Genomic DNA, 22,628 nt, shown 5'->3' with positions numbered 1-22,628 from the left:
ATCTGTGCCTTGCAGGTTGCTGAGAAGATTAATGAGCCAGAAAATGTTCAGAATTGCTCTTGTAGTCAAAGCAGCAGAAGGAAATGGTGGCTGAAATTAGTACTGAAAGTTAGTAGTTCAGATTGGATGTATATTTTGATTAAAACATTCAGGTTTGACTTGGGTCGAATGTCTGGCAGTACTTTATCTGGGTCAGGGTGATTTGCTTAACATTACTGCATATGTTGATTAGTAATTGGTGTTTCATCATCAAATAGATCAAATGCATGTTTGAGATTTGTTAACTTTACAGCACTGGCCAAAAATGAAAAGAATGATAAGTGCACTAGCTCAGTTCAGATTCGCTGTGGTCAGGTCAGGTCAGGTCAGGTTTGCTTTGAGTTTTATTTTTATACCCAAGCAGACCTCTGTTGCAATTACCTTTTCACAATAACAGTTTGGAGTTTTGTTTCTCTGAAGGCAAGCTGTAAGAGCTGGGCAAGTACACTACTATTTAAGAAAAATATAATTTCAGAAGATGGAGGGAAAATGGTAGGGTATTCTCTCATTTAAAACATAGATTCAGAAAACATGCATCCAGACGTGGATTTATTATATTTCCATCCTTGTCACTGCATTGCATATTTTCTAATTCATGCAAATGCTACAGTCTCTTTGTGCATGGGAAAGGCACAGATAAGTTCCTGCAAAGAACAGTTTCAATAGCTCCAGCAGATAAGAAAAGAAGTGGGTGCCATGTGTTAATTCAGCCACTGAACTTCCTAGGGTATCCATTTATGGTGGTGGAGGAGGTTGGTGGGTTGATCAAACTACATCTCTATCCAGCTTGAAATTTTGAATAGATTATAAATATTCAAACAACTATATTAGCACACAGGATTGGTATTTAAAAATAAATATTCCAACATTTTGTGAAAGTAGGTTTTGATCAGAATGATATTAAATAAATCAGAACTGGAAATAGGATTAATAACTGAAGGACCAAAATGCTCAGTTTCAATTTGCAGAATAAAATGTTCATGTTTGACGTGTGAAGTTACAAAAATGATTCTTGTACGAGACCAACATTTTATTTCAAAAGCATACTTTTTCTAAGGATACAAAAATAGTTCAATGTTTGGACAGGAAACATGATTTCATACCTTCTCTCATTTATCAGTGAACCACTGGTGACTGGAATGTTAAATTTAGATTTAGGTTACTCATTTCACAAAAAGAAATGTCATCTTTTCAGCTGTTTTTTACATAACCTAAACACAGAAATGTGCTGAGTTTTGCATAGTTTTTAAATGTTCTTGGTTCAAGACAAATGACTCATTTTATGGCCTTTTCTGAATTTCTTCTTAAGTTGTCATGGTTGATATTTATTTATCTATCAAATATCACAACAGTGAGATAAATCTTGTCTGAACTTGAAGTGACACACAGTGCAAACATTCATCCAGATGAGTATCCATGAGGGTCATGCAAATGGCCTGAGGAATAACTTGACAGAAATCCCTTACTGGTAAATAACTTGAAAGCTGACTCATACTGGCATGAGATGAAACAAATTATCCAAACTTCCATGCATAGCTGTGTTGAAATTTAAAGCTGGTCTATGGTTTTTATTGTGCTTACTAGTTAATGGTGATTTTTGTTTTCTCCTTTCAGTTGATGCTCGTAAATTGCTAATTTATCATTCTGGTCAGTGAAATCTGCAGGAAACTGCTACAGGTCAACATTGCTGCTGATTTTTCCATTTTTGTTCAGTTGAAACGCAGGCAGAGGACTGTGCGGAATTGATTCTCGTCTGTACTGCCATTTCAATGTACCTAATTTTTTTAGGGCATTAGTGAGGTGCTCAGCTTTACTTTTTTAAGAAAAGTGGTTGCAATTTTTGTTTGGAATGGTTGAACTCTCCATTTTACCACTAGGGAGTGACAGATCAGCTTCCAAATTTGCATACCAACACATTTCAAGGGACTGAAAATCTGGCAGCTAATCCAATATTTCTTCAGCGTTGTGCTAAAAGTAACATTTTTAAAGGTGAAGTATGTCTTCCGTGGTGTTAGTGGCCTAATCATAGAAAAGAAAATCATCTGAAATGACATGAGCACCTTTTCAATACAATAAATCAGGCCTGTGCCGTTTTAAAAAAAAATAAACTTAGGGGCACATCTGAGTAAGTGTTTGTGGGTGGGACTTTCCAAACTTGTCATGTTTCAGTATTTCCCTGAAATAGTAAGAAAAAGTGTTACTTATTTCTTTGAGGGCATTTCCTTGTATAAAAATAAGATGGCCCGGGGTTTCTCCAAGCTTTATCACGCAATTGCCAAACCAGTGAAAAAGATTATGTGAGTAATGCCCCTAAATTCTTCATTTTCTGTTGACTTTTTACAAGGATTTGAGAAATCACTGTGCCTGAAGCTGGCCATGCCTCAGGTCAGAACTGTTCAAGTATTTATGGGGTACAGGCATGGAGAGAATGTGATCCCCGGCTTGTTGCAGTGCCCAAGGATCATTTCAACAAGGTACATGTCTGGAAATGGTGCAGCTATATTGGAGATGTGATTGCATAAATCCATTGCGATGCTCGGTATTTGTTCTTCGAACATTTTTTTGAGTTAAAACAGAGTTTTACGTTAATTCTTTATCTCTAACTGGTTATCCCACTCTGTTTTGTAACGTAGGAGGAGAAGGAAGAGTACAGGAGAGAGACTAGTTCTTGAGGGTCAATGAGTGAGAGTACAGAGGAGGAGCATTCACTCAATTTGATTATACAGGCCTTGTGTGGGTTATCCTGTCAGTGGAATGGGTTGTGCACTATACGTGCTTCACCAAGGCTGTCAGTAGCCAGCTCTGTGACTTAGTGAGGAAAGAGCTGAAGTCTCAATCTGTAATAATTGAAAATCAAAAGAATGCAGGTGCTGGAAACATTTGGCATGAAATAAACCCAGAAGATGCTGGAAACACTTGGCATGTCAGGCAGCATCTGTGGAAAGGGAAAGGTCTTCAGCTTGCAATGTTAACACTGTTGCTCTTCCCACAGATGCTGCCTGTCCTGTTGAGTGTTTCCAGCATTTCATACTCTTATGCCTCTATCTTCATTCAGCATGGCATTACAATGAATGTAACTCCTTTAAATTTGTCGTGTTTTTGCTTGTTCCTAGTGTAAACTGAGTAACTCTGCCAGATCCAATGTGAGGTAATGTAGGCCAAAGTGATAGCTCCCTGTTTTGCAGGGTGAATAACTTCAGTGAATTGAAATTGATACACGCAGAGCATAAGCACAACTCATTTAAGATTTGCAACATAGCTGACTTCCACAAGCACTTGTTTGGCGTTGCAAGTCTACAATAAAGGCTAGCGCAACAACTGGGAGGAAGGGATTCTACTTTTTTCCCCCCCAAACAATATAAATATTCATTATACATTAAATATAATTGGACCCATTTTCTATATTCATTGTGACATCAATTCAATACATTCTCTTACAATATGTTAATGCCATTCATGTTTCCTCATCAATGTATCCATGAAGCATTTGAGAGTTGTTGCACAGGACCCAACCTTTCAGCGTCCAGTGGTGCAAGACTCTAGGCTGCAGTCCTTCCCCACAGAGACTTTGCGGTTGCTGCACCAAATTTCCATTTCCTTAATGTTGAGGTAGTGTGAGATACCTACCTGGGAAGTATGCAAATGAAAATCATGCAGACTGGGTTAACTTGCTGCCCCCTCATGGTGAGGAACTGCAACATTCGCTCATATTTCAGGGGATGTGATTGGCCTGATGGCTAACATATGAGGAAGAAGGCCCAACACTGTATTCTGTACGCAGATGCTGGGCTAATGCAAAACTTAGTATAACATGTCCTGTGCGGTTTTTTTTTGCTCTGGGTCATGATCTGGTCTTGATCACTGGAGAGGGGTCAGTTGAAATGAATGTTGTAGCACCTTTAGGGGAACAAAGGGATGATGAGCCTGCCCAGTAGGCTATCAACGCAACAGAGCTGGACTGTCAGACCAAAAGTCATTGTGCCTAATTTCTCAAAATGAGCCCAACTTTGTACCCACTCCTCCATACCGTCCTTTAAGATTAGAAAACTATGAGCTCTGATTATTTAAAACTTTTACAGTTTTCAGTTATTACTCGTTAGCATTAAATATGTAAAAAGCTAAACAAGTTTCTTGTTCCCAATGAACATCGTTTCTGAGGGGGCTTGATAGAGTTGATGCTGAAAGAATGTTTTCTCTTGTGGAGGAATCCAGAACGAGGGGAATTGACTCAGGATGGGGGATTGCCTACTTAAGGAATTCCTCCTTATCGAGAAGGAATTTCTTCTCAAGTTTGTGGACCTTTGGATTTCTTTACCCCAGAGAGCTGGTGAGACAGTCATTAAATATATTCAAGGCTGGATTATAAGGGAATTGAGGATCAGATAGGAAAATGGAGTTGCAGCTAAGAATGGCTCAGCCATGAACTCATTGAATGGTAAAGCAGACTTTAAATCCTTGATGGATTTATGATTATTTTATTGATCATAGAAAAATAAGTTTGTAATTCTAGTAAATTAAGTAAATTAAGCAAATACCTCGTTTTGACAACTCATTTTGTGCATAAGGTTAAATGAGAATTAAATTTTCTGCCCCTTTAGTACACCACCAGGAATTTTAAATTTTACTCTGCCTACACTTTTCAAAGTTGCAGCAAGCAAAGAGCTAAGTTATTCAACAGTACACAAAGCTGCAGGATCACTTGTCATTGGCCAAATGACCACATATTCAGGTTATTTAATGTGTAAATAAAGCATAAATTGAGATTTACTGTGTAAATCGCTGTTCACAGGCAGCTAAACTGTTTGTAATTCACTGGTTATGCCCCTTCAATTTATTGTGGAAGGTGTGAAAGAACAATGAAATGCATTGTTTGGAGTTCCGGACTGATTGGTACTGAACTGTATCAATTCAATGCTACATCAGTTTGAATAACAAGAGCTCTCTAAAATAACTCTTTTGTCATACTGCTTAGTGCATTGACCTAAATTTCAAGTCCTCTTGTCTCCTCCATTCTTCCTGTGCCTCCACCACACACTACTTGCGACATCTCAACACTAATGCCCTTGTCAATGGCAAAAAGCCTCCTGCTGAGTTACTTATCTCTCTTTCTTAGTTTCTCCTCCTCTGCCTTCTCCATATCAACCTCTCCACTGAAACTACAGGTCATAGAGTCATAACGTTATACAGCATGGAAACAGGCCCTTCATCCCAACTTGTCCATGCTTCTCCTCCCACATACATCTCCTCAATCCTCACCTCCAATTTAGTTTCTATCTTCTCTGATATTTATTCTTGAGTCCATGCTCAGGCCTCTAATGCACGCACAGAAGATGGTATTGGATCTGGTAACAAATTCTGTTAACCTTCAATGTATTAAAAGAATTTTAAGGAATGAAAATATGGTACTCATAGTGCTTGACTAGGGCTATAATTAAAAGAACAAATTTTCAGAGCAAATTAAGGTGGGCCAAAGTCAAAATGGTCCTCTTTTGTCTCTTATCTATAGACAAGGGATGTGTTGATCTTGTTAGCTCCTACATGACTCACAAAAATCTCAAAAAAATGACATCATAAATTAAAGTTCAGGTATGATTGACTCTACTATTAGAAATTTTTCTTTGATAAGCTCACTCCAAGACTGGTCTACAACAAAATTCTTGGAGGGAGACAAAAATTTACGTAGTCAATTCATTAAGATATATAATTGTACGTTTTTTTAAAAAAAGGTCAAACTGCTTAAGACACAAGCAATTTTAAATGATGGAAGCTCTAATGCCCTGACACTGTCATTCCCAACAACTTTGACAACACTGTTAGTTGCAGATGTCTGCCCAGTTTACGACAGGGTTCTGTTCCTGAGAAGTGTTTGTAACCCGAACTGTTCACAAGTTGGAAATGCAGCAACCTGGCAATATATAACACAGACAAAATGAGGACAACGTGTAGTTAAACCAGGGCATTTAACTCAATCATTCAGATTTCTCTGCAAGATCCAATGATATTGCCGCAAACTAAGTTCCCACATGGCAGAAGATGCCTGTAGACTCACATCAGCCGGCAAATCCATCCCACTGGTCTCCCAAGCGCTCATTCCTACATACAGGCTGTCCATAAATTGGGTGTTCGTAACCTGAGAAGGACCTGCACCTTCACTCTTCTCTCAGCTGCAAAAAGTGTGACGATCTATTCTGAAGGGTGCAACAATGTTGCATAAGGAGAGGGTACCATCCTCTCTAATAGTCGCTGGTCCAGTTATTTGGTCTGAGTCCCACAGATTGGGAATGGGAATAAATTTCCTGCTTGTCTGGAGGGAGCTATTTGTGCTCTCCAGACATGTTTGCAATCACCTCCATGTGCTCAATAGAAAGCAGAATCAGGCTGGGTACTCTCTGGGCAGCTGATTCTATACTGTACACTCTGGTTTCACCGAAGTCGTACTTTTACCCAGTGCCTTACTTATGGACAGAAACCAGAACAGTACTGAGTCCTTGCTCAGCTACAGCTGCTGTTAAAGAAAATTTCAACATCGATTAAAATTTTTGTGAATAAGGTATATGTAATACAGAGCATTCAAATCAACATTTTCATTGTGCCATTTTATTCCTATTAATGCTATCGTTTATATATAATCCTTGAGAAAATTGTTAATGGAGTTTTGGCACAGATTTCAACTCATTGGTGTGCAATAGCTAAACTGTGGCTCTTCCCCTGAAGCTACTGTTCTAGGGATCAATCTTCGATGTATGCTGAGGGCAGAAAATACTCAGGAGCTTCAGCCCCTTGAGCAGCATCTTTTAAATCTGTACAAACTGATTTGAGTGATGGACTGATTGTTTCCTTGTCGCTGTGACAAGTGTAAAAATTATTTTAAGATATTTGTCATTTAGATTTAGCAAACTGAAATGTATCAAACTAGCATGTAATTTTTAAATAGGAGCAAAAGAAAATCCCTGAAGGTGGGAAAGTTGATATTTACACATAGCAGCAACAACAGTGAGATTCAGTGCAGAGTAAGTGAAAGATTTCACATTGGAAGAAAAAGCACTGAGGTTAATATTCAATGAATGATGGTTAAGCAGATCAGGAGAGTGAGAGGGTGTAAAGTGAAAAGCTAAACAAGGCCTGGGAGTATAATCCAGTTTGTACAATGTTATGTCATCTATTTTTTATAATGTCTAATGTGATACTGGCCTAGACCTGTGCTTGTCATGATCTGTGAACGATTAACTTTGCATGTCATAATTACCTTTAGAAAATTTGTAATGGTATTTATGCAAAATTGTTTTTTGTTAACAAAACAAAAACCAATTACTGTTTCATCATATTCAGCAGGCGTCTTGCATGCAGGGATTAGAACAGTGGGGCTTGGCTGTAAATAGGACCTTGTACCTTTTTGTGGTATATGTCTTGTATCAGATGGATCAAGTGAAATATTTTATTTCATAGTCGGCACTGGAACATTACAATGAAATGTTACAATACTTAATTAACCAACAATCAACCCACAGGTGCAGAACTACACAGCTCTGCAGAACAGCTTTGCCAAATATAAAGCAGTCTGCAAAGCAGAGCTCATAAACCAACAGCAATTGGCTTTTTTAGTGTTTTTTTTCCCCTCTCTGGGCTTGTTTAAAAAAAATCCTGATCAGTTATGATTCTTAAAATGTTTGTTGGGTAAATCCACCTGACGTGGTAACTTCCCCTCTGTTTGTCTCTCACTGTGTAGGTCATTGCATTGTTCCACATTCTGTTATGTATGATTAGAAATTTCCTCCAATTAAATAATAGGAAGACCAGAGCCTTGGTATTCCCCTGAGATGAGCTTCTGACATACCTTCCCTCCAAAACGAGTTTACCTTTATTCCTATTCCCTCATCATTACATCTGCTATCTTCCCCCACCCAATCCCATCTCTCTTCAGTGAATTGTGTAAAAGAACATCATGTTCCCTCTTAACGGTAGCAATATCCAGACCTGCCTTATCAACAACCCTATAATTTGTCACACTCCCAGGTGACAATCTAATACTGAATATTATTTTTTTTAATCATCTCCATTTAGGTCCAGGGAATTGAGTTTTGGAAACTGTCCAAATGGTACAATTTGAGATTATATGTTGAGGGTACTGGAGGTGCGGAGTTACAAACTTTTGAATGTGGCAGAAGAAATTGGTAATATTCTTAAAGCAAAATATTGGGGAGTCAGAAGTGCTTCACAAATGCTGTCCCGCAGCCATGGGATCCATCATTTTCTTTGAAGATAGCCTGACACTAAACCAAACAGACTTGATCTTATTTGCCAGTAGGAGAAGCTTCCAATCACTAATCTGCTCTTGAATTTTTTTCCTTCCCCTCCCCATTTGTATTTTGCCTCTGAATTTCTTAAATTTCTGACCGAGATCTTTAATCTGCCCTAATATTTCCTCATGTGACTGTCAAATATTTTTCATTAATGGTCCTGTGTGATACCTGAAGATATTTTACTACGCACATGAATGATAGAGAAATGGGAGGGAAGGGTTAGATAGATATTGGAGCAGGAGAAAATGTCGGCACAACATCGTGGGCTGTAGGGCCTATAATGTGCTGTAATGTTCTATGTTAAGGCACGATTTAAGTGCAAATTATGTTTAGATCACTTAATGTCAATGTCTTTTCTGATCATAGAGTGACTTGATGAAATAATTCTGAACGAATAATTTGATCTTCTTACTACATTTGCATTTCCCATGAGGGTGTTTATTTGGACAGATTGTTATAGTGCACAGTATTTCAGCGTCTATACTGGCTAATAATTTTATGAAAATAAAATGTTGAAAGTGCACTGACTTCAATGTGAGCCACAAGTACTAAAATAATTCTCTTTTAGCGGTTGCTACCGCGGAATAAAACAAGACTCTACTCGGAGGATTGCCAAACAGAGCTGGTTTATTTTCCCGCCTTGCACGGGCCCTTTAAGGGAGAATGTTCCCGCCCAAAACAACCGGTAATGACGTCATCCTACGTCGTCAGGACTTTCCCACGCGCGGGTCCTCCCCGTCGCTCGGAAAGACGAGGCCCGCCACCATCTTGGGCCTCGTCACTCCGACGCTGCGCGACCCGACTGCCGAGCCGGTTCGCCTGACTAGACGGTGAGTCGCCACACAACCCCCCCCAGAACCGGCGATACAGTCCCCAAGGTCCGTGGGCTGTGCCAGCTGCCGCTTAGGGGGGCGGCCTCTGTGTCGCGGCGTGGCAACCTCGACAGGCTGTTGCAGATCCAAATAGGCCGGTTTGAGGCGGTCCGCCGTGTAAACCTGTTCCCTGCCTCCAATGTCCAAAATAAAAGTGGATCCGTTATTGCGTATGACTTGGAACGGTCCCTCATATGGTCGTTGCAATGGCGCCGGAGGTGTGCCCCTGCGAACGAAAACAAACTTACAGTCCCGTAGTTCCTTGGGCTGGCAGGATGGGGCTTGACCGTGCCGTGAGGTGGGAATCGGGGCCAAGTCGCCAAGCTTCTCGCGCAGTCTTTGTAGGACTGCTGGGGGTTGTTCCCCTTGGTCCCGAAGGGCAGGTATGAAATCCCCGGGGACAACTAGTGGTGCCCCGTATACAAGCTCAGCTGACGAAGTGCGGAGGTCTTCTTTGGGGGCAGTGCGTATGCCGAGCAGGACTCAAGGCAGCTCGTCAACCCAGTTAGGACCCTTCAGGCGGGCCATCAAGGCCGATTTCAGCTGGCAGTGAAAACGTTCCACCAACCCGTTTGATTGAGGATGGTAGGCCGTGGTGGTGTGCAGCTGCGTCCCTAGCAGGTTCGCTAATGCAGCCCAGAGATTGGAAGTGAATTGGGTGCCTCTGTCTGAAGTGATGTGGGCCGGAACGCCAAAACGTGAGACCCAAGTTGTGAGCAGCGCCTGGGCGCAGGAATCAGTGGTGATGTCAGTCAGGGGGGTTGCCTCAGGCCACCTCGTGAACCGGTCCACGATGGTAAGGAGGTACTGGGCTCCTCTTGAAACCGGCAGAGGGCCCACGAGGTCGACGTGTATGTGGTCGAACCTCCTACGGGTAGGCTCGAACTGCTGTGGTGGGACCTTGATGTGTCGCTGGATTTTTGACGTCTGGCAGTGCGGACAAGTCCTGGCCCACTCACTGACCTGTTTGCGCAGGCCATGCCAGACAAACTTGCTGGCGACCAGTCGGACAGTAGATCTGATGGACGGGTGCGCCAACCCATGTACCGAGTCAAAAATGCGTCTCCACCAGGCTGCAGGGACTATAGGGCGGGGCTGACCAGCCGCAACATCGCAAAGTAGGGTCCGCTGACCTGGACCAACCAAGAAATCTCGGAGCTGCAGACCTGAGATTGCGGTTCTGTAGCTGGGCAGTTCGTCATCGGCCTGCTGTGCGTCAGCTAGGGCCGTGTAGTCGACACCCAAGGATAGGTTGTGGATGGTTGGTCTGGAAAGTGCATCAGCAATGACATTATCCTTTCCGGAGACATGTTGGATGTCAGTTGTGAACTCGGAAATGTAGGATAAATGTCTCTGCTGTCAAGCTGACCAGGGATCGGAGACTTTGGAGAAGGCAAAGGACAGAGGCTTATGATCGGTGAAAGCGGTGAAAGGCCTGCCTTCTAGAAAGTATCGGAAATGCCGGACCGCCAGATACAGCGCTAGAAGTTCCCGATCAAAAGCGCTGTACTTCAGTTCGGGCGGTCTAAGGTGCTTGCTGAAAAATGCCAAGGGTTGCCAGCGGCCTGGTGATTTGACTGACGGACGAGCCGCTCTCGTGCTTGGCCCTCCACAGGACATCTGCCCAAATCATACATGATACTTCAGCTGAGGTACAATCCATGATTTTTATAGAGGTTAAGTGTGAAGTACTTTATATTTACTCTATTCAATGGTCCTCTGTACAAAGCTATGTATCCCATTATACTTTAACCATCTTACCAATTTCTTCTGCCACATTCAACAATTTGTAACTCTGCACCTTTACCACCCTTAACGTATAATCTAAAATTGTACCATTTGGACAGTTTCCAAAACTCAATTCCCTGGACCTAAATGGAGATTATTAAAATATAACAAAAATGATCTGAATAATCTAGTGGACCCCATTCCATAATTTTCCCCAATTTAAAAAAAACTGATTTGTGCAACATGATTTTTGAATTCTGTAAGAGCACATTTCCATAACTAGAGTGGCCATAATGCAGGGTCGCCTGTATTTTTGTCAGATGTCTTTGAAAATTCCATGTATGCATCCTTCATCAACCCTCTCCATTGCTATATCAATCTTAGCCCAAAGCAATTTTGTGTTGGTTGTAATTTATACTTCTTCAAGTGATAATTAATTTTGCCTTTACAATGGTATCTTGTGGTTTTCCAACCACTGATATTGGACTGATTGGCTTGTGGTCACCTGTTTTATCTCTCCCCTTTTGAAATAGGGGTATAATATCTGCAGTCCTTCAATGATAAGAATTCTAAGATTGTTGTCAGTGTTTCCCTTTCTCCATCCTCTTCTGTAATGCATGATGCATCCAATTTGGACCAGGTGATTCATTAACTTTGAGTGGCCCCCAACCTATTTAAAGATAAGACCAGCATTGTCTGCATTTTTATCTAGTATCTCAATTCCTCTTTTCTCTACTGCAATATTCACAATTTTAATGAAGATGACACTTGTTTAGTGTCTTCTGGCCTCTGTTCCTAATGAAAATTTCCTGTGTTTATATTCTAGCCTTCCATCCCTTCCAGTTGAAATGGGTGGGATGTCACGTAGCAGTTTTTTAAAATGAGGCTTCTGGGTTACAATAGCCTCATTTCTGGAGCAACTGGTGAATTTGTAACTCGTTTCCCCATGGAGTTAAAATCAGGAGTCATTTAACACTCCAATTAGCTGAGTGATAGTGAAGCCAAAATCAAAACCTTTGCAGACCAGTATGAGTTGGCTGTGAATAATGAAAATGAAAATAGTTGGGTTTCTTTGCCAGTCACCACACTAGCAAATAATTTATGGATGAATAAGAGTTGTTTTCTGAACTGGTTGAGGAGAGATTCTTAGTTCAATATAAATTCCACAGTATCTGTCATAACAAATAACAGTGTTTATGGTATGGTACTCTACTCCTAAATTATGACATGGCAACACTTGTTTTATTGCAGGTATTCCTCAGCTGAAATTAGGAGGCAATGTTTCCAGCAAACAAACCAGACCGCCATCAATTACCAACGCCATACAAGTGGCTGTGGCTCTCTCTCATTTCAGATTGTAAGTACAGGATTTTCCCCTACCATAATCTATTTCTGTTCTTAACACGCATTTTGCCAACAGCAGTATACATAGATATTTCTTGCCAAACTAATTAGCGTATCAGCAATGTAAAAATCTGTAACTGAAAACCATGCCAAAGTTCAAAGCCCGAAGGTAATGTGGAACTTCTATTTCTTCTGTAGGTTTGAGAAATGGAAGCTACCTATCCCTCTTGTACAAATTCAGCCCAACTCAGAGCAAAATTACGATTGTGGAGGCTCTTTTCAATTATTCATTTTGCTAAACTGATACCATATGAAACTTTCAAATAAATAAGATCATTCAAACCTCTGAAAATACATTTTCAAAGATTGTTTGTAAAACAAGTGTGAAACATAGTGAACTGTGAAGAAGATAGTAAATAGAATTCAGGCAGATATAGACAGGCTTGGGGAAATCGGCAGACACATGGCAAATTTAATTTAATGCAGAAAACTGTGAAGTGACATTTCAGTGGGCAGAACGTGGAGAGGCAAGAAATAACAAAGGCCACAATTTTAAAATAAATACATGAATACAGAGGTCAAAGTCAAGTTTATTGTCATATGCACAAGTACATGTGTGCACAGGTGCAATGAAAAACACTTGCAGCAGCATCATGGGCACATAGCATCATATAAGCTGCATTCACTAGAAAAACATAAATTATACACAATTTTTACAAGAAAAAAACACAATTAGAACAAAAAGTCCATTTAATGCAAAGTGATCAGAGTGGTCATAGTGTTGCTAAATTGTAGTGGTGAAGGGTTTTGCCGGTTGGTTCAAGAACCAAATGGTTGAAGAGAAGTAGCTGTTCTTGAACCTGGTGGTGTGGGACTTCAGGCTTCTGTATCTCCTACCCGATGGTAGCTGCAAAAAGATGGCGTGGCACGGATGGTGGGGATCTTCTTGAGGCTGCTCCTCCTGTAGATACCACTGATGGTTATGGGGGGGGGGGGGGGGGGGGGGGGAGAGGAGGAGAATGTGCCTGTATACAGGGTATATGATCCAGGGGTATATCTGCACAAATCATTGAAAGTGACAGTGCAGGCTGAGAAGATGTTTTAAAAAAAAGTATATAGGATTCTGGTCTTTATAGATGGAGATGGACAGTACAGGAGTAAAGAAATCATGAAGACTCTCCAAGACACTAGTTTGACTGAAACAGGAGTATTGTGTCCAATTGTGGGCACCATACTAGGAAACATGTGAAAGACTTTGGGAGGGTGCAGAAGATTCTGGAATTAATTCTGGTGTAGAGAGAACAGAGAAGGTTGAGATGGGATCTGACGGAGGCTCTTAAAATCCTGAAGGGGCGAGACAGAGTAAAAGGAAAGAACCTCTTCTCAATTGGTTCACAACCAGGGGACTTAGATGGAAGGTGATTGCCAGAGGAACCAAAAAGTGACACGAGGAAAAACTTCTCTGCGGTGAGTGGTTAGGATCTTGAATGTCCTGCTGGAGAGTAGTGGAAGCAGATTTAATTGTGGCATTGAGAAGGGAACTGGATGAGGACTTGTGAAGAAATGAGAAGTGCAGGGCTATGGGTACAGGGAGATGATAAGGTAACAGCAATGTATTTCCAAGTCAGGTGTGGATTTGAAGGCGAACCTGCAGTTGTGATGTTCTCTTGCATCTGTTGTTCTTGTCCTTCTTTGTAGTAGGTTCCAGGTATGGGGAGAGTTGGAGAAGCTTTGGTGAGATGCTGCAGTTCATTTTGTAGATAGTACAGGCGACCCTCACATTCTGGGCATTCTCATTCCTAGGAAACAGTCTGTATTGTGATCTTTTGTAACACGAAGCTGCATCATCTGCACATGTGCCAAGAAACATGAGTTGAAAAAAATAAACTTAGCATTTATTTATTTACTATTTTTTCACAAATTCTGTGAGAGCAAATTTTATTCTGTATCACAAGGTTTTGGATAGTGATTTGTGAACTCTGTTAGGGCAAATTTCCGTTACCTGAATGGCCATTACGCAGTAGTCGCCTGTACACCGTGCATGAGTGCTGATGGTGGAGAGACAATGTGTTAAGGATGGTAGATGGTGGGCTAATCAAGAGGACTGCCTTGTTCTGGATGTTGTCAAGCTTCCTGTGTGAGGTTGGATCTGAACGAATCTCCAGAAGTGGAGAATCTTACATCATACTCCAACTTGTAGATGGCTGAAAGGTTTTGGACTGTCAGGACATGAGTCAGTTGCTGCATTTAGCTCTGGTCAATGATGTCCTCTGGGATCATAATGATGGGAGAATTGGCAATGGTAACATGATTGAATATCAAGGGTAAATAGTTAGATTTCTTCTTGTTGAAGATGGTCATTGCCTGACATTTATGTAGCATGAATGTTTCTTGTCATTTATCAGCCTGAATGTTGTATAGATCTTGCCATATGGAGGTACGAGCATCTTATTTCTCCTGAGGAGTTCTGGATGGATTTAAACATTGTACGATCATCAGCAAATGTTCCCATTTCTGATCTCATGGAAGGAAAGTCATTGTTGAAACAATGGAAAATGGTTTAACTTAGGACACAGGGGCATCGCAGTAATTTGAGTAAATGCTCCTTAGCCTGGTTTAGTTGGCAGGAGAGAATCTTTATAAACAAACCAAGATGTGCTTGGGGGGAGGAATTGATAGAGGGATATAAAGAACTGAGGACATCTTGGCATATTGTTATTACCTCTATAACTTGTTTGTGCCCAAAGTTTTATGTTGTGTATTTATGTCCTGTTTACCAATTTCTCAATAATAACAACTTGCATTTATGAGGAGGCTTGAACATGCAAAAAAGCCTCAGGGTACACCTTGTGTTTTATTAAACAAAATTTGACATAACATATAAAGTGGAGCTGACCAAAAGGTTGGCCAATGAGGTAGCTTTTAAGGAGGAAAGAAAAGTAGAGCAGTTGAAATCTTCAGGAAGATTTGGTGGAGCACTGCAAATATGCAAGGCATTCTTTCTTAAAATTCTCATTCTTTAAATTCCATTCAAGACCTTTGCCACTTCTGTTCATGTCTGCCTAACTGTGTCCAAGATTTTTGAGTTTATGTAATTCTGGCTTCTTGTATATCCCTGCTCTGCAAGTCCCTCCCAAAAACTATCTGATTCACTACTTAAGTGCTTCACTTAAGGTACTGCTTATTGTTTCTTTATCTGAGCTGCTGTGAGATTATGTTTGAGCATTGCTCCTGTGAAAGATCTTGGGAAGCTTTAGTTTGTAACGGTGTTATATAAATGCAAATTTTTATTGTTAAAGTGGAAAAAATGCTGAGGTTGGTTGAGGCTTATTGTGATATATCCATTGGACAGTTTATTAACATTCACTTCATGTAATTTAGCAACAGTGTGCAGGCACAAACTCACTTTTTGGTTTAGCATGGTAGATCTGTTGAATTTGCAGCAGGCAATCTGAAGTACCCCCACCATGATTCAGAAAGGACAGAGTGACATGTTACAGGTAAAATTGACATCACTTAAATTCCAGGAAATGACTATCTCAAGAAAATATACAGCTACCTTACCCAAATCTTTGCCGTGATGGATTTGGGGAGGGGCAGGTAGATGACCTTCAACCAGAGGATATATTGGTCCAGCTACATTGGTCCATTCCCAACAAGAACAGCACAGAGCCTCAATACTTTATGCCTTGCCTCTCAACTCTCAAAACGTTTCAGTCATTTTTTATATTCAAGTCAAAAATATAATTCACTGGCTGATACTCAACTCTGGGTAGGGGCTCTGAGATTCAGATTAATTTATTGTCATCTATACCAGGGTGCAATGATATTCCTTGCTCCCATGAAGCTCACAGAGTAACACAGTATACATGGTTATAACAATAAATACATCAAGCACAAATCAACAGAATGATGCAAAGATAGTAGTGCAATCTGAAATGCTAAGGTGACAATAACAGAGAGAGGCAGAATCAAGAGTCTGAGAACATGGTGGCACCACCAGGAAGGGGTTGTGAAAAGTGATTGGTTCAGAAGTCTAATAGCAGTGGGGAAGAAGCTGTTCTTGACTCTGGTCATCTGCGCTTTCAAGCTCGTTCTCCCAGAAGATAGAAGAAAGAAAAGGGAATGGCCAGGGTGACAGGCATCCTTGACGATACTATTAACCTTCCTGAAGAAACGTGCTGTCAGGATGGACTGGATGGAAGCAATTGATGAACCTGTGATGGATTAGGCAGTGTTTACCACTCTCTGCAGGTTCCATCAGTCCAGAGCAGAGTAGTTGCCATACCAAGCTGAGATACAATCCATCAGGATACTTTCTATCATGCATCTGTACAAGTGTGAGAGAATCCTCATGGGCAAGCTGAATCTTCTCAGGGGCCTAAGGAAGTACATATGCTGATGCACTTTCTTGATCATTGTGTTGGTATGGAGGGACCAGGAGAGGTTGCTGTAGATATGGTTGCCTAGAAACTTGAAGTGGTCAACCATCTCTATACCAGCTTCATTGATGAGGATAGGGCTGTGTTCCTGTGCTCATCCACTCCCTGCTTCCTTAGGTCAACAACCAACTCTTTCGTCTTGCTGATGTAACGGGCTAAGTTGTTGTTCTAACACCATGATACAAGGCTCGCAATCTCTTTCCTGTACTCCGTTCTCATTGTAACAGTGGTGTCATCAGCAAACTTAAAGATCGAGTTGGTGCTGTATCAGGATACACAGTCATGGGTATACAGGGAGTAGAGCAGAGGATTGAGCATGCAGCCCCAGGAGCACCACTGTTGAGGGTCAGGGTTGATGAAATGTTATGACCAATTCTAACTAACTCAGGTTTGCTGGTCAAGAAGTCTAGAAGCCAGTTGCAGATGGAGGCCCCAAGGTCAAAGTCCAAGAGTTTACAGATGAGCTTATTAGGTGTTATGGTGTTGAAGGCTGAGCTGAAATCAATGAATAGCATCTTGACATATGTATTCTTATTGTCAAGGTGATCCAGAGCTGAAAAGATAAGATATTTATTAGTCACATGTACATCAAAACACACTGTGAAATGCGTCTTTTTTGCATTACTGAGAATGAGCTGGGGGCAGCCCACAAATGTCACCACTCTCTGGCACCAACATGGTATGCCCACAACTCCTAACCCGTACATCTTTAGAATGTGGGAGGAAACCAGAGTTCAGTGATATATCCAATTTAGATGAAAGGAAAATCTATTGCTGCTTGAAAGAGAGTAAATCCTTGCTTCTCTTTAGTTTCAGTTTAACAGCCCATGCAATTAGTTTTAGACTGGCTCTGGACGAGGTGTTGAATATTTGTTATTCCGTTTGTCCTTCCCACATATGATAATGCATAAATCTGATTGACAAAGGGAGATAAAGTAACTTTAAACAAAAAAAACCTGATCTTTGAGTTAGCTGCTCCAAAGCAAGAAGCAATAATGGTACTATAGCTGTTGACAATGCCCCTGGCTGAAGAAAAGGTAATTGAGCTCAAGGTATTTGTTTCTGATGACTTTTCAGTGACTCTGTGGAAAATTGATGTGGGTGAAAGTCAGGTGAGAATGGGACTTGGATTATGCCACTTCTCCCACTGAAAATCATGCAAACATTCATTGTACAAATTTACACTTCTGCAATTGTCCCTTGGGTGAGATACCTGTACACTTGCAACCAGAGTCAAGGCGTTCTGCAAAGGTACAGAGAAAATATTTGAAAATGGCAGGGGTTGGGGAGTGGGAATCAGCTCCTTGACCTTGCCTGTGATGACACTTGAATTCACTTTCAGTTCAAACAAAAATAATCCCACAAGACAGTAGACTGGATTGAAAAATATTAAAATTTATTTTAAATGCATTATCTAAGTTTGTTCTCCATTTTATTTTAAAGGACACTGACTGTTTAAATAACGGTTTTCACCATCAGCAGGTGAACAGATTCAAAACTCTTCAATATATTCATTTGTCAACCTAACATGGAGGAGGACAATGCGTGTATTCTGGGTCACAGCTACATTGTTAGAGAGCCTTTGTTATATAATAAACAAAGAATATTCAGGGCTGTTGTTCTTGTGTTAGCCTTTCAATGCAGTGGGAATTCACTCGGAGATAAATATCACCTTTTGGCACCAGTCCTTTAGTGCAGTGTAGCAGTTGGCACACATGAAAGACTAGGCTTACTTTTATGCTGCCAAATGAAAATAAAATTGTGCTATTTAAGCAGACAGCACTGTACATACAAGAGAACATACTCGATTCTTCTCTATGTGGCCTTGCAGGACCTACAGTTTCTCACAATGCATGCAGCTCCAAAACTTATTTGGTTCTTCAGAGCATCTGTGACATTACAGGAAAAAGCACACGGATCAAGACCATTGCAAAAGTTAAATGCCCCCAGAATTGCCAAGTAGGGCAGAGAGACAGCAGGTCATGTGAATCTGTTGTTGGCAGAACCTCAGATGGCAATGAGGTGGTGTACAGGAGTGAGATAGATCAGCTGGTTGAGTGGTGTCCTAACAACAACCTCAAACTCAACATTAGCAAGACCAAGGAATCGATTGTGGACTTCAGGAAGGAGAAGTCGGGAGAACACGCACAAGTCCTCATTGAGGGGTCAGCGGTGGAAAGGGTAAGCAGCTTCAAGTTCCTGGTCGTCAGGATCTATCCTGGGCCCAACACATTGATGCAATCATGAAGAAGGCACGCCAACAGTTCTACTTCATTAGGAGTTTGAGGAGATTTGGTATGTCACCAAAGGCTCTTGCAAATTTCTACATATGTACAGTGGAGAGCATTCTTACTGGTTGCATCACCGCCTGATGTGGAGCCTCCGATGTGCAGGATTGAAAGAGGCTGCAGAGGGTCGTAGGTTCAGCCAGCTCCATCACGGGCACGACCCTCCTCTCCATCGAGGACATCTTCAAGAGAGGGTGCCTCAAGATGGCAGAGTCCAGCATTAAGGACCCTCACCATTTGGGACATGCCCTCTTCCCGTTACTACCATTGGGGAGGAGGCACAGGAGCCTGAAGACTCACACTCAATGTTTCGGGAACAGCTTCTTCCCCTCTGCCATCAGATTTCTGAACGGTCCATGAACACTACTTTGTTATTCCTCTTTTGCACTACTTATTTATTTTTGTAACTTATAGTAATTTTTATGTCTTTGTACTGTACTGCTGCCACAAAACAAATTTCATGACATGTGTTAATGATAATAAACCTGATTCTGATTCTGAGCCATTCATTGGGTCTCTATCACATAGCAATAGTAAAGTGGTTAGTTTATAGAGACAGAAGAGACTGCAGATACTGGAATCAGGAGCAAAAAGCAAACTGCTGGAGGAAATCACCAGGCCAAGCAGTATCTGTGGAGGCAAAGGGATAGTAGACATTTCAAGTCAAGACTCTGCATCAGGACTTAGAGGGAGATAGGCAGTATAAAGAGGTGAGAGGCAGGGATGAGATGGGAGCTGGCAGGTGAAAGGTGGAACCAGGTGAGGTGGGGGATATTGGGCAGGTGAAGCTAGGAGGGGGAGGGGGAAATTTTGAGACAGAAGCTGGTAGATGATTGATGGAAACAAATAAGGAAAGAAAATGGGCAGATGGATAGGGGTGGGGTGGGGAGAGACAGATGCTGGAGGGTGATCAGTGTAACCAGACGAGGGAGGGATGATGGGCAAATGGTGGAGAGTATAGGAAAGGTAGGGAAAGAGAGTAGGAACCCAGGTGGATAGGTGTGTGGGTGTTGGCAGATGGAGGAGGTTAACAACTCTAGGTAACAACAAGGGTGTTGGGGACAAAGGGAATGGAAACAGTGAACAAAGGAAGAAAGGACCTTGGTGGGACCAGTAGAAGTGGGAAAGGAACATTAGGGGTTTGGGTTACCTGAAATCAGAAAATTCATAGTTTGCAGAATCTGGCATCCACTGGAAAATGTAAGTCAGAGCAAACGCTGAACAAATTCTTAATACATTAGGCTGTAGGCTGAAAGAATTTTGCACAGCATTTGGGCTAAGCAAAAGGATTTGGCTGAATCCACAAGCTCTGGAAATGAATGTGATCACCCAGAAATTGTGATCACCAGTTAGACATCCGTGCTCACCATTAATGTATGAGAAAAGATATAGTCATAGCAACACAGAGTTAGGCAGCATAGAAACAGGCCCATCTCGTTGACCAAGGTGTCTATTTGCCTGTGCTTGGCCCACATCCCTCTAAACCTTACCTAATCATGAACCTGTCCAAATGATTTTTAAAATTTGCAATTGTGCCCAAATCTACCACTTTCTCTGGCAGCTCCTTCGATATACCACCCCCCCGCCACCCAGTGTGAAAAACTTTCTCCTCGTCCACTTTAGATCTTTCCCCTCTCACCTTAAACTTATGCCCTCTAGTTTTAGTCTCTCCAAACCTGGGGAAAAGGACTGTGACCATTGACCCCATCGATGCCCCTCATAATGTAGGTCTTTAACTTGTGGACCAGTCTTACCTTTTTTTCATAACTATTTTAAAACTAATGCAATTATGATCACTGATCTCAAGGTGCTCCCCCATTGACACTTCAGCCACTTGCCCAGCCTCATTTCACAAGAGGACGTCAAGTGTAGCCACGTAGTGTAACACCCTCAGTGCAAACTCACTGAATGAAGCTGGCCTGATCCACAACAGCGAGGCTGTGCGTGATACGGTGGGGCTGGGGTGAAACATGCCTAGACCACAAAACTGCTGAAATGCTTTAATGGCTAGTTAAGCCCAGCCCCCTAACTATGCCCTGCTCCCAGCTAAGCTGGCTGTCAAAAACCTTAAATGATTTTCACATTCAAAAACATTTAAGGCTATTTTTTAATTGTGTGTACTAATAATTTTTTAATTATTGAATTCAAATATATAAAAAAATAACAAACATTTCGATTACCTCAACCAATTAAAGATCTAAACATACCAATACTTATTCCCTCACTGCTGTTCTCCTCCATTGAAACTGATGGAGGAACACTCCTGTGCTCGATCTATTCTGCAGCAGGTTGTTAAAATGGATTCGCACTGTAAGTTCTGGAAAATCTCTTCAATTTGCACTTCCCTACAAGAATTCATGAAGACCAAACATCAGAGTGTGAGCATGTATTACCTAGTATTTGCATCCTAGCAAAGTAATGGCCCAAAAGTATACATCACAGTGTAGTGACTCACTGTCCGGGTAAGCGAACCGGCTCGGCAGTCGGGTCGCACGGCGTCGGAGCGGCGAGGCCCAAGATGGCGGCGGGCCTTCATCTTCCCCGGGCGACAGGGAGAACCCGCGCGCGGGAAAGACTTAATGACGTAGCATATACGGCATTGCCGGTTGCGTTGGGCGGGAACAGTTTCCCTTAAAAGACCCGCGCAAGGCGGGAAAATAAAACAGTTCTGTTCTGAAACTCTGCGACTCACGTCTTGTGTTCATTCCGTGGTAGCAGCCGCTACATTGGTGACCCCGACGGTTCAAACAGATTTTGGACCTGCACAATGGATGGCAACGCAGCATCCAACGCAGTGGCACTCAATCTGCCCACCTTTTGGATGCTTCGTCCCAGCGTCTGGTTTGACCAGGCCGAAGCACAATTCCACCTTCGGCGGATCACCTCCGACTCCACAAAGTACTACCATGTGGTCAGCTCTCTGGACCAGGAGACAGCCACCCAGGTCAGTGATTTCATCCAGTCCCCTCAGGAGGAACATAAGGACCCGGCTTTCAAAGACCTTCTGATTCGGACCTTCGGCCTCTCCCGTCATGAGCGCGCCACCCGCCTGCTTCATCTCGATGGCCTGGGGGACAGATCCCCATCTGCGCTAATGAATGAGATGCTGGCATTGGCCGAGGGGCACAAGGCCTGCCTAATGTTCGAACAGGCCTTCCTCGAATGGCTACCCAATGACATTCACCTGCTGTTGGCCGACGCTGATTTCAGCAACCCTCGTGAGGTGGCTGTCCGGGCAGATGTCCTGTGGAAGGTCAAACGTGAGCGCGGTTCGTCCGTCGGCCAAATCGCCAGGCCGTGAGCCCAACGCCCGCCTGAACCAGTCCTAGCAACCGGGTGACCACACCCCGGAAACACAGACAACGACACTGCCAGCCAACCGTGTTTCTACCATCAGAGGTGGGGCGTGGAGGCCCATCAATGCCGCCCACCCCGCAAGTCAGGGAAACGCCAGCTCCAGCTGCCGCTAACAGCTACGGTGGCTGGCCACCGACAAAGCCTCCTATTCGTTCGGGACAAGCAGTCCGGGCGGCATTTCCTCGTCGATACTGGAGCAGAGGTCAGTATTTTGCTCCCGACCGGCCACGACACTCGTAACAGGCAACAAGGTCCAGT

At 42.3% G+C, this 22,628-nt stretch overlaps 1 long non-coding RNA gene across 1 annotated transcript in view; it reads left to right on the top strand.

The window, feature by feature from the left end:
• LOC127572763 (uncharacterized) overlaps positions 1–12,626 on the top strand; it is a 28,802-nt gene extending 16,176 nt beyond the window's left edge. The window contains exons 2-3 of the long non-coding RNA XR_007956680.1: positions 12,191–12,296; positions 12,482–12,626. This is a non-coding gene — a long non-coding RNA (uncharacterized LOC127572763). The remainder of the gene's footprint in view (positions 1–12,190; positions 12,297–12,481) is intronic.
• The last annotated feature ends 10,002 nt before the right edge of the window (positions 12,627–22,628 follow it).

Source organism: Pristis pectinata, chromosome 7 (assembly GCF_009764475.1).
Source record: "Pristis pectinata isolate sPriPec2 chromosome 7, sPriPec2.1.pri, whole genome shotgun sequence".
Taxonomy (NCBI): Eukaryota; Metazoa; Chordata; class Chondrichthyes; order Rhinopristiformes; family Pristidae; genus Pristis; species Pristis pectinata.
This window is presented reverse-complemented; position numbering and strand designations above follow the sequence as displayed.